This window comes from Lacerta agilis, chromosome 5 (genome assembly GCF_009819535.1).
Source record: "Lacerta agilis isolate rLacAgi1 chromosome 5, rLacAgi1.pri, whole genome shotgun sequence".
In the NCBI taxonomy this organism is placed as follows: Eukaryota; Metazoa; Chordata; class Lepidosauria; order Squamata; family Lacertidae; genus Lacerta; species Lacerta agilis.
The window spans coordinates 67,050,383-67,061,406 of NC_046316.1; positions in this window are offsets into that span (position 1 = coordinate 67,050,383).

The following is an 11,024-nucleotide window of genomic DNA, read 5'->3' on the forward strand; positions in this document are numbered from 1 at the left end:
ATAAATTTTCCCCATTCCTTATTAAACTTTTGGTCTTCCTGATTTCTGATTCTATAGGTCATTTTAGCCATTTTGGCAGAATCCATCAACTTGATTTGCCTTCCTTCTCAGGTAGGGACTTTATCTTCTTTCCATCTCTGGACCAGTAACATCCGTGCATAATCGATCACATGAGCACACACACCATGGGAATGGAAATGTCCGTCAACTTTGTGGGGGCCGAGCCCCCGCAAATATTTTATTGTGGGGGCCAAAGCCCCTACAGCCCCTAGGAGTTGTTTTCTATGCCCCCAAGCCTACCTGAAGATGCCGTGTGTGTGTGTGTGTGTGTTCCATTTAATATTATACATTCACATCATCATTATCCACTTTACTGCTTTGGCTCTTTAGAACCTATCGACTCCCTTCCCGCCTGCCTCATGGCTTTCAAAATTAACCTTTATAATTAATTGCATTTTGTACATTTTCCAATTCTAATTACACTCATTACAAAATGGCTCAAAATTTAAATAAAGATAGAAAATCCCTCATTACAAGTCTTCAGACAATCCTGCTAGTGATGTAAATTGCTTACAATAATCTTTCAGATATCGTATAAATTTACTCCAGTCCTTTTAGAATACTTGATCATGCCGGTTTCAGATTTTTCCTGTCAGCTTCACCAGTTCTGCAAAGTCCATCATCTTCAGCTGCCACTATTCTTTCGTTGGTACTTCTTGTTTCCATTTTTGGTCTAAAAGAATTCTTGCCGCAGTTGTTGCATACATAAACAGTCTTTTATCTTCACTTGGTATCTCTTCATTCACTATACCCAGTAAAAAGGCATCTGGTTTTTTTAACAAAAGTATTTTTAAATCAGTACCTGTGCATAACAATTTTCTTTAGCTCATTATATACCATTTCGAACCTGGGACTTTCAACTTGCTGCTTTGCATGTTATGCAAAGGCAGAACTGGGTTTGCTGCTGATTATGTATGTCAGTAAAAAAGGGATGCGGGTGGCGCTGTGGTCTAAACCACAGAGCCTAGGGCTTGCTGATCAGAAGGTCGGCTGTTTGTATCTCCGTGACAGGGTGAGCTCCTGTTGCTCAATCCCAGCTCCTGTCCACCTAGCAGTTCAAAAGTACGTCAGAGTGCAAGTAGATAAATAGGTACCGCTCCAGCAGGAAGGTAAATGGTGTTTCCGTGCACTGCTCTGGTTCACCAGAAGCGGCTTAGTTATGCTGGCCACATGACCCGGAAGCTGTCTGCGGACAAACGCCGGCTCCCTTGACCTATAGAGCGAGATGAGCACCGCAACCCCCGAGTCGTCCCCGACTGGACCTAACGGTCAGGGGTATCTTTACCTTTACCTATGTATGTCAGTGGTAGCTTAGGCTGTTGTGGGGCTGTGGGACAAGATGTGCACAGTGGAGCCCCTTGTCTCACAGTCTTAGACTCATAGAGTTGTTGGAAGGGGCCCTGATGGTCGTCTTAAGTCCACCGCCTGCCATGCAGGAATCTCAACATGCGGTTCCCCCATCCAGTTTGAAACTATACTGGACCCTGCTTAGCTTTGCAAATGTGCCAGCAGTTTCATTGCTACACCAGCCAGAGATGGGTGGGTGAGTCGCAAAGTCCGTGTGTTGTTATGGGTTTTATAAGAATTAATTATTCTTTGCAATCTTACAAGTTTTGTTTTGTTGGCGTAGGTAGGATAATGCTGCATTCACACTTTGCAGCCAAATGTTGCAAAGGCTCCAATGTTGCATTTGAACTTGCTTGTTGTAAACTGACCTGTGTTCCTCTGATGAAGAGTGGTATAGAAAATCAATCAATCAATCAATCAATCAATCAATCAATCAATCAACAACAATAAATACTTGGCAGCTGGTGAAAAATCTGGTGACAGTTTGCCAAAAGGTGCTCATAGGTCTGAAATAAATTTTTGCTTGGATGCCTCAAGAGTCATAGTTATAAAAGCAGCAGACTTCCTGTAGTAGTAGTAGTAATTTATTATTTATACCCCGCCCATCTGGCTGGGTTCCCCCAGACACTCTGGGTGGCTTCCAACAAAAGTTTAAAAATACATTAAAACATCAGTCATTAAAAACTTCCCTAAACAGGGCTGCCTTCAGATGTCTTCTAAACATCAGATAGTTGTTTATTTCTTTGACATCTGATGGGAGGGTGTTTCACAGGGCGGTGTAATGCAAAGCCATTAAAATATATATGGCTGGGTTTATATTGTTTCCTGTTTCTGTTCCTTTCTGGTTGCCCAATATTATAATCTGTGTAAAGTAATTTGCAGCGCTCTGCTTGCATACTGTACTAGACAGACAGACACAACATTTGCTCGCTACTAGCACTCAGTAACGGGATGCGGGTGGCACTGTGGTCTGAACCACAGAGCCTAGGGCTTGCTGATCAGAAGGTCGGAAGTTCGAATCCCTGTGACGGGGTGAGCTCCCGTTGTTCAGTTCCTGCTCCTGCCAACCTAGCAGTTTGAAAGCACGTCAAAGTGCAAGTAGATAAATAGGTACCGCTCTGACGGGAAGGTAAACGGCGTGTCCGTGCGCTGCTCTGGTTCACCATAAGCGGCTTAGTCATGCTGGCCACATGACCCAGAAGCTGTATGCCGGCTCCCTTGGCCAGTAAAGCGAGATGAGCGCCGCAACCCCAGAGTCATCTGCGACTGGACCTAACGGTCAGGGGTCCCTTTACCTTTACCTAGGACTCAGTAACACTTTGGCCTTTAACCAAAAGGAATAAAGTACCTGCCAACTTTTCTGTCATGTAATGAATTTTAAAGATGTGAACATTTTCAAAGTGAGAGGTGTAAAACTTGCTAACTCACGATAACATCACTTTGGGGAAATGCACGTACATTTGGCACATTTTTAACATTTGACCACCTCTCATTTTCGAAATTTATTACAGCAGACTCCCTACAATGTGCAGAGCAAACCAACATTTTGAACATGTTAACATTTTCAAAATTCCATACGTGGTAATGGTGCTGTCAGATCCTCTTAGTGAGGTATGCCATCTGTCACGGATGCTATTGTTGAGATTCCAGCGTTGCATGGGGGGGTGGGGGGTGGACACCCCGAGGTCCCTTCCAACTCTGCAGTTCTAGGATTCTGTAGATGGTATGCAAGTCCTACTCAGAGTAGATGCATTGAAATTAATGAACTTAAGTTACTCGTGTCAAGCAATTTCAGCAGGCCTTCTCTGAGTAGGACTAGCATTGAATACCACCCACTGAGTCTTCTCTGATTCAAAGTTGGCAGAGGTACCAGGTAAAAACCAGTACAGTGGTACCTCAGGTTACATACGCTTCAGGTTACATACACCGCTAACCCTGAAATAATGCTTCAGGTTAAGAACTTTGCTTCAGGATAAGAACAGAAATGGTGCTCTGGCGGCACAGCGGCAGCAGGAGGTCCCATTAGCTGAAGTGGTGCTTCAGGTTAAGAACAGTTTCAGGTTAAGAACGGACCTCCGGAACGAATTAAGTACGTAACCAGAGGTACCACTGTAATCGGTTTAACTTGGTACTCAAAAAAAGTGTGTGTGTGTGTGTGTGTGTGAGAGAGAGAGAGAGAGAGAGAGAGAGAGAGATGGTGGGTGGGTAATGAGATGTATTACACAGTCAACCACTGTTCTGCTGGTAAGATCCCAAAGGTCAGCACAGCCCCTCTGATCTATGCAAAATTGCAAAGCATTTCATCTAGACTTACTGCACAGTTGACAAGCCTGCTGAGGTGGAGGGCCTGGTTTCAAACCAATGTTTATCCTGTCAAAGCCAAAGCTATTAAATGGCCACAAATCCAGATATTCTAGTTGAACTGGGTTGCAGGTTTCCTCTTCGTGCTTTTCTTATTCATTCCTTTCAGCCTAACCGTAACATTGTAACATCAGCTGTTGCGCTCAGATTAATGCAATTTTGCGACTCAACCACACCCTTCAGTTGCCCAACATTATGACCCACCTTACAAAATTCAGAGCCCCACTGGAATCTGGCATCCACAGTAGTAGGTCACAGGAGCCGGCTACTAAGTATGTTTTGCACAGCTTAGTCACCTAAGTAAACCTGATTCATGTGCGATTGTTTTATATTGCTTGCTGCTGCCTGTTAAACGGTCGTCTACAAAGAGATCCTCATCGTTCTCTTTTCTCTTCCCTGCATTCCTGCACTGGTTTTTTTATTATTATTATTTAATTTTTAAGAGGGACATTTTGTTCCAAAAACAAAAAATACAAGCTTTGACCTAGGGCTTCCTAGAAGGAAGAAAAAAGCATCCTCCTTTTTCGTTCCGCTTTAGGATTTGGTATGTTTGGCTCTTTTATCTGGTTTGTGCTGCTTTTGGTTTCCTAAATACATTCACAATAGTCCAAATTGCTGCCAGCGTTCAGGGTAAGGAGATGGCAAGTTGAAATCTCCAAGATCCCTCATTGTTGGACAAGAAGCTCTTCTGATTCAGATAACAGCTCGTGCTGTGAGTTCATTTAGCTTAATTGCATTTAATATATCATGTTTCTGCCAAGGCAGTTTTGTTGTCGTTCAGTCGTGTCCGACTCTTTGTGACCCCATGGACCAGAGCACGCCAGGCACGCCTATCTTTCACTGCCTCCCGCAGTTTGGCCAAACTCATGCTAGTCGCTTCAAGAACACTGTCCAACCATCTCATCCTCTGTTGTCCCCTTCTCCTTGTGCCCTCCATCTTTCCCAACATCAGGGTCTTTTCCAGGGAGTCTTCTCTTCTCATGAGGTGGCCAAAGTACTGGAGCCTCAACTTCAGGATCTGTCCTTCTCAGGGCACTCAGGGCTGATTTCTTTAAGGATAGTAAACTCCAAGGCAGTTTACTAGAGATTTAAACTTGTTTTTATTAATTTTTGTAAACACTTAAAATAAATAACATAGAGTAAAATTAAAAAGGGGAAACATGAAAAAGAACACAAAATGTATACTATATCACTATAAGAATGAACATTTATAATCCCAGATATGCATATCTCTTTTTCCTTGCAAGATGATCGGATGCCAAACAAGACAGAGGTGAGAAGTTAATATTCTAGTCTGGGGATGGGGGTCAGTGTGTCGTGCAAAAATGAGAAAATACATCTATTTTAACGCCTCCTCCCCAAAAATAAAAATAAAATACCTTTGTGACTAGTAAACCTGGTCTCTCCCTTTTTCATTCTTTTGTTCATCTGCTTGGCCTACTGGTAATTTTCAATTTATTTATCAGCAGAGCATATAGACTACCCGTCATCATTACAAAAGAGCCACAGGACAGTTTTCAACGTAACATCTAAAATTACAAAATACGAATAAGTCATTCAATTCTAATAAACAATTCAATATAAAACAATTATGGAAAAACAGCAGGAGAGCAAATGGGCCAAGACCTTAGGTGCCAGTTAAAACCAAAATAATTTAACAAGTTCTTCTGTTCTTATTAATCTAGGTTTTACTCCATGTCTGTTCTGCTTTCACAGGGCAGACAAGTTCAAAGTAGAACAGGCTCCAATGAAGCTGGTTTTAGGGACATGGATTTTAGTAGTTACAGCTTTTCCTAACCCCCCATCAGAGATGGAGAACTTGTGAACCTCCAGATGTTGTTGAAGTACGATTCCCATTATCGCTGAGCAGTGGCCATGGTGGCTGGAGCTAAATAAAGGGAGTTGTAGTCTAACAACATCTGAGGAGTCACAAGTTTCCCTTCCTCACCCTGCATGAAAGCCAAAATAATCCTTGTCTTAAGTAAAGCAGTCAGGGTCCTAAATATGATGGAAGTCTTTGCCTCTGGTCCATCATAATTTCAGCTAAACAGTACGAAGCAGGGCCCAGGAGGAAAATGTGGCCCTATGAGCTTTTTAATCTGGCCCTTGGAACTCTCCCACCCTTCCTTAGGCCACACCCCTCACTGGCCCTGCCAGCTGATGTCAGGTGCACTTGCTCCAGCTAAGTTAAAGGTAAAGGGACCCCTGACCATTAGGTCCAGTTGTGTCTGACTCTGGGGTTGCGGCACTCATCTCGCGTTAATGGCTGAGGGAGCTGGCGTACAGCTTCCGGGTCATGTGGCCAGCATGACAAAGCCGCTTCTGGCAAACCACAGCAGCACACGGAAACGGCGTTTACCTTCCCGCCGGAGCGGGACCTATTTATCTACTCGCACTTTGACATGCTTTCCAACTGCTAGGTTGGCAGGAGCTGGGACCGAGCAACGGAGCTCACCCCGTCGCAGGGATTCGAACCGCCGACCTTCTGATCATCAAGCCCTAGGCTCTGTGGTTTAACCCACAGGGCCACCCACGTCCCTTCCCAGCTAAGTTAGCTAGCTCCAAATGTTTTGCCTGGCTCACGTGTGTCCTTGAACTTTATTAACGCTTCTTGCTTGCCTGGATGCGGGGCAGAGGGATGGGTGAGAGTCTAGCCTACTGTACAAAGGCAAAACTCACATTTGTTTACTCTGCTCACTTTTGCCTCTGGGCCCCAACCACCACGAATGTGTGTGGCCATCGGGATCCCCATCCCCAGACTAGAATATTACTTTTCAGTTGCATCTTCATGCCAAGCTGGTTCACTTTTAGCTGGCGCCTTCAAGGGATCTCCAGGAATTCCATGGGGGCCTGCTGATGAGCTTCATTTCTGTAAACAGCACCACAATGCCACATTCTCTTTCAACGCAGCTCATTAGGAGAGAGCCTCTCCTTCTGCTCTGTCCTCTAGCGTTTAACTTCTTCCCTGCTTGCTGACAGCGCTCAGTCAGGGCTGGTGATTTAGAATAGTCTGGAGCTTTTCAACAGTTGTCTGTGATGAAGCTACACATTGTACACTTCTCTCACCCCTCCCAAAATTCTGCCTTTGTTTATTGGAAGGGAGGGATACTAGGAGGTACACTACGCCTTTGAACCATTACGTTAAAAGGTTCTGAGTGTTCTCCCAGGATTGAACAGAGGAAGCTGCCTTATATAGAGACCAATGGTCCATCTAGCTCAGTATTGTCTACACAGACAGACAAGGGTCCCCCAGACAGACAAAGGTCTCTCTTCCAGCCCTACCTGAAGATGCCAGGGGTTGAACTTGGACCTTCTGCATACAAAGCAGAGCTATCGCTGAATTACAGCTCTTCTTCCAATGAATTCGCACATGCCATTCTCATATCCGCATACAGTATATGGTATGGTAGTGAATGCAATCACCAGGTTGAGGGCCGATTTGTACATGCAGTCAGTCCATTATTTCACACTCACATTTGAGCACATTAAAATGTTACTATTGACAAAGCGGCTACATGCGCAAGCAAGTTAACATAAACGCAAGTAGAAGGAAACAAACCACCATCCTTCATGGGATCATGGTTTCTTCCGTTCAAACAAACCACATCTGGTAAGTCCAGAAGAAAACTCAGTTTCGGATCATGGTTTGTTTGAAGGTACACAAGCCACAATCACCAATGCAGACATCAAGCGAAACAAAGGACTGAAGTTTGCTGCTAAAAGAAACATAACATGCAAATTGTTACTCGATGGCACTGCTTTTGTGTAATGAATGTGGCTGTTTGATTTCGCCCACAGACCATGGAAAACCACAATTCCAAAAGAGGACTTAATTTGTGGATAGCTAAAAAAGCGGGACTATTAGAGAAACACGAATATGCGCACATCTTCATGTTCCCATCAATCTAGCACAGCACTGCCATGCTTCAAACACACTTCAGAAGTCCCTGCTTTCAATATGAAACCTTGATTTGAGAAAGTCCTTCAGGCAAGAGTTTGCTGGGAAATAATACTGTGCATTTCTGACAGTACATGAACAAATTCTGTAGCAGGGACATAAAGCACTGATTCAAGTACAACAGACAGAGGGAACAATGAAACTGGAAACATGAAGTAATGCAGCATTCTAAGGAACAGGAAAGTCTGGCCTCTGCAATTAACCACAGGCAAATTTAAGACTAACTTCATCATTTCTCTCACCTTTTCAGGACGGCCGGCCAATGGGAAGAATAAATAAATCTCTTGCGGGGGAAAACAGACAGGTAAATTGGACATTATTTCTACCTGAGCAGCTAAAGCTTCTGGAGCTTTCCTACACATCACCCTTTTCTTGGGTGGGTTGGCCTTGTATATATGTTCTTACATTTAAAATATCCCCGATCTTTCCATACCTATTCTTTTTTTCAAATTAAATATCTGCAGGGTTGTGCTGAGGTCCTATTGAGTTTTATGACACTACTCCCAAAGGAAGCAATCCCAAATGCCCCTCAAGCCTTGTCGGCCTTTACAGAGTGATGGGGCGAACACACCCTTGCAGCACTGCTGGGGCGTATTGGCTTGGGTGGGAGAAGAGAAGAAGAGAGAAGAAGAGTTTTGGATTTGATATCCCGCTTTTCACTACCCGAAGGAGTCTAACATTCTCCTTTCCCTTCCTCCCCCACAACAAACACTCTGTGAGGTGAGTGGGGCTGAGAGACTTCAAAGAAGTGGTGACTAGCCCAAGGTCACCCAGCAGCTGCATGTGGAGGAGCGGAGACACGAACCCGGTTCCCCAGATAACGAGTCTGCTGCTCTTAACCACTATACCACACTGGCTCAGTGACTGAACTGATGCCATTGCATGATGTGTGCCTTTCCACTGATTGTCATTGGGGATCTCATTGGGCGGGTGGGAAAGGGAAATTCGTACCAGGGAATGACACCAACAGCAACCAGAGACATAGGCCAGCTGAGAAGCACCCCTCTCAGACCAACACAAAGTTGGGTTTGGATTGCTCTGCCGGTGTTTAGGTTTGCTGTAGAAATTGTAATACTACAAACAGTGTGAGTAAGTTAGGCATACAGAGAATTGGTACACCTTGACTATGAAAATCTAGCTGAGGAAGAATTAGCGAAACAGGGCCTTGTCCTGGAATTTATTTCGACTGGAATTTGCTTCTCTATTAATAAAACTGTTTGAAGACTTTAAAATTGATCTCCCGCTTGGCCAGAGTTCTTGGATTCTTTAATTTTTTACTTCGGTGTTTAGGTTTGCAGCATTAAATTATTTCCTAGGCTCTTTTACAGCAGGCTTGTCCCAGATTTCATCACCTATTACAACAATTCAAATGGGTACCCTATTTCCCCTCTCTATGCCTAGACAGTTCGACCATAGTTCACCAAGTATCAAATGTTCATTCATTCTCAATTCTCTCTTCGCCCCCAGACCATTTAATTCGTACCTGGACCGTTCCTTCCACTGGAGCGTTTTTAGCAAGCAATTTCTCTCTGCTCATCCATTTGGACAATCTTTTGTGTAAAGCACACACATAGCAAGTTATTTCTCCCCACAAACAAAAGATAGGTCATCAGAACAGAGAGGCAAAGGGGAATACTATCAGGAAATATTCTTTTTTTTTAATTGTACAATATTCAAAGTGTTGTTTTTTTCTTCCAAAAGACAGGAGGGAGAACGAAGAACAGCCATAACAGAGTCTCGGATAACAAAGGATACAGTATTTCACAGAACACAGCTATCAGACAAAAGATACATTAGTACTTGTTGCTCCCACATAAAGAAAGGCTTTAATGGGGGGGGGGGGACTAGATAAGTGTGTCAAATCAAGCCAAAGTAATTGCACATTTAATATTACTGGGACCGTTATTGTAACATTGCACAACATTATGTTTGTCCTTCTGCTCACCCCAAAACTGTTTTCTATACAAACACACAATCTAAGTTTTCAGGGAAGGGTTTGATGACTTTGGAGAACTCCCGTGTTTGGAATTATGCAAACAAACTTGTGTTTTCCCAACAAAATCTCTCCACGGATCTAGACACCACCTTAATGTCAAATTCTCCATATTACCAAAATATGGAATAAAATAAAAATTATTCAGTCACAGAGCAAATTCAGCACCCTTGGGCAAAATACTCACAGATGAGTCTAAGTGCAGTTGCCAAGAGGTGGAAATTCTTATTCTGTGGTCTATGCAGCTAATAACAAAAAAAAGTAGCCAATCAAGTCGGAGAATTTACTCTGTAGGGTCAACTATCAATGCTGAAACAATGGGTGCCCCCCTTACTGCCAGTTATCCCTGGTTTCCAAGATGGGAAAAGGGAACATACCCTCCAAGGCAACTGCCCTTTTAAGAGGGGAGGCAAGGTGGAGATACAGCAAATGCTTTCAAGTCGGGTAATTTACACAAGATGTGCATTTCCAGATTAAGAAAACTTTTCCACTGGGCACTGAGGTGAAATGACTCTGGTTTAATCCATACAAGTGCAGTTCCACTTTTCATGCAGTCCAATAAGGCAATGAGTAGTACAAGTTTTCTTGTTCAATGGGGCCATCTTCTTCCCAGGCTTTAAGAATGCATCAGCTGAAGAGAGAAAACTGTTCTTTATAAAGACTGTGCTACTCTTCAAACTTTATGTTAGCATGCAGGCGAAATTGCTGCCTTCATGTTTTCCCTCCCCGCACCTTGACCCTAAAAAGATCAACTGCATCTTTTCCCACTCGGTTTTCATTCTAATGAAGTAACTCAAATCTTGCACATAACTGCAGCACATAGCATTGATCTAAGCCCTAGTGTGATGGTCAGCATTTCACCTCAGAATGTTACACTGCCCTTCCTCATATGCATCTCCCTAACACAAAACACTTAAAAGACTTGATTCTTTAGCGATTTACACACTTATAAAACAGTATACAATTAACACTGGCCTTATGAAAGTTTTTCATGGCAAACACCAAATAGCTCTCCCCCCGCTTTAGTACAACATTTCCAGAAAATACCCCTAGAGATACTATACATTGAGACAAGAGATATTGCTACCTGATCGGAGGGGAAATGAGCAGTTCAGATCTATTTAGCCTGCATGAACTAACCTTTGCCGTAGATCTTACACAGGCTTTTAGGCAACTATTTTATCCCATTAATGCTAGTGATCGCAGCGGCCCGATTTCACAAAGCTACATTTACTCCAAAAATTTAAACTCAACAGTGCCGATGAAGCAAATGAACAGAGGTGACTTGAAAATGATGCTCAGGCT